The sequence below is a fragment of the Penaeus monodon genome, chromosome 41 (assembly GCF_015228065.2).
Source record: "Penaeus monodon isolate SGIC_2016 chromosome 41, NSTDA_Pmon_1, whole genome shotgun sequence".
Taxonomy (NCBI): domain Eukaryota; kingdom Metazoa; phylum Arthropoda; class Malacostraca; order Decapoda; family Penaeidae; genus Penaeus; species Penaeus monodon.
In genome coordinates, this window is record NC_051426.1 from 13,357,366 (window position 1) to 13,359,865 (window position 2,500).

Below are 2,500 nucleotides of genomic sequence, written 5' to 3' on the forward strand. Positions count from 1 at the left end.
ACCATAAAAGGACAATATTTGACTTGAATTGATTTTTTCTGCGTCATGCCACACTTAACCGATTTCCCGGAGGCTGTAGGACCTTAAATTTCAACAGGTGTTTACATAAACAAATAAAGATCCGGAAACCCACTTACTGCGTTTGAGCGATATCGAAGTCTGTTACGGGGGCACTCCAATTCCCTCTTAAGCAGGAAGAAAGAAAAAGCGTAATATATATATATATATTTATATATTATATATATATTATATATATATATATATATATATAATATATTTATATATATATGTATATATATAATATATATATATATATATATATATATATATATATATATATATATATATATATATATATATATATATATATATATATATATATATATATATATATATATATATATATATCTTTATGATTCGTGTGGACGCGCCCTGGCTTCTTACAAAACCTGCCCCCTTTGCCCCCTGGGGTTAATGGGTGACTGTGGGGAGGATGACCTTGGCAACCCCCTCCCCCGAGAACCAATGTTCAAAAAACGTATACATGATGTTGCCGAGGGGGAGGCAATTGTCCCTCTCACCCGGCAACAGAGGCGAGCTGCAGGTCCCACCGGGGAGGCAACCACCGGCACTCAGGTAGGAACAGACGTTACCCATACCCATCCCGGTCTTGGCGACAGGAGGATCGGTTGCCTCTGCTGTCGAGGAAACCGAAGAGTTAAGGTAGCTGCTCTCTCGGAGGTGAAAAGGCCTGGCAGGGGCACATACATCTGCTCAGGCTGTAGCAATGGTCAGGGGTAAGCCATAGCCATCTCCAGCAGACTTTAGTCTTCAGTAGTGGAGATTACTCCCGTCAATGAATATATAAAGACAATGAGACTGAAGCATTCTTTTTGGCTTCATTTCTCGTAAAACACGAATCTGTAGCATACTGCTGTTCCCGACGAGACATACGCATTGTCCTGAGAGACTTCACTGCAGTATCCACTTATGATAGAGCTACCTACAAGATGTCTGTAAGTCTTCATGGCTCAGACGCTGATTCTGCCAGTGAGAACAGCCTCCTTCTCCAGGACTTTCCAGTGTCCAATACTTGGACAGAATGAGAGAGAGTGAGTGTCCTGGAGATACGACATAGTTATCTTTGACCGATTCGCAATATTCAACAACCTGATGAATCCTGCAGCTCTGTGGGATTCCTTCAAAAGCAAATTACTTGCTCAGGACTCCACTGGCGAACACCCAAGAACAAGGCAGAATTTCATCTCACGGGAGGTGCTGGAGACCACAGATGCATATTGCATGGTTTGCCTGGATGGCAATCGGACTTTGTGCAGTTCCTTGGTGCACAGGACTCGGACACTGCTGAAAAGGAGCAAGGAACAATACATTAGGGACCTTGCAGAGGAGGTTGAAGGCCGTTTCTTAGCAAATGACTTTTGTCCCACCTCCAATCCCTGAATAAGCTGAACTCCAAGCCCTCCTCACAGATGACTGCAATCTGCTTAGTGGATGGACAGAGCATCTTAGCTCATGCCAGAGTTCTTGAACATTGGTTGAGCAATTTAAGCAGCTGTATGAGGCTGACCCTCTCGCAGCTAGTCTGGACGCCAGCGGTGTTATAATCCCAATGACGGATTCACAGGGAGGCAATTTCTAAGCTAGAGGGTGGTAAAGTCTCCCCAGCTGTTCGTGGGTCAAGGTAAATGACCTCGTTTCACCCTTCCCGCTAGGTATCAATAATTAAGGCGAGGTAAAAACCTTTGTTTTACTCTTTTGTTTACTTTTTATCTGCTCAACTTTTAGTGTGAAAATAATTTTATCTGTCTTTTTATATTGTCCTTTTTATATCTAATATTCATATTTTAATGTTTTAATCATGTGTGATCAAGGTGAACCCCAAACCACACGAGCATTGTTAAGAGCCGGTCAGACCATGCTTAGTTTTTTCTCTTCTTTTTTTTTTTTTTTTTTTTTTTTTACCAACCTCCGCTGGCCTGACCTGAAGTGCAGGCGTCACACAAGATTGAAGGACACTTGCCGGAAATCTCCCTAGCTCTCTAGACTGTTAATGTGCGCAGGCAATGCTCCTCTAAGCCAGAGATCTGAGGATGGAAGACTGCAACGGGGCATTGACCTGAAATATTAATCAGGGAAACGAAGGCACCCCTTTTGTTACTTATAGTGGCAAATTTGTGTATTCGGCTCGCTGTGGAACACCAGTGTGAGTGAGTGTTAGGATGAGTGTTGTGTTTTTTGTTATTAGGAATATTAATATTACAGATGTAAAACTATTATATATTCCCAAAGCAGATATATTAGTATTTTTTAAAATGTTCTATTTCTTTTGTGTTACCCTTTTCTCAATAAGGAGTTGTGCCCAGGCTCCTTTTTTCACTCTCGTAGGTGTCACCAGTACACAGATTCAACCTGGAATCACAGAAAATGGGGGAACTGTAAAGGAAAACAGGGCAGCCTAGTGTTTGAAAACCCTCAGTGT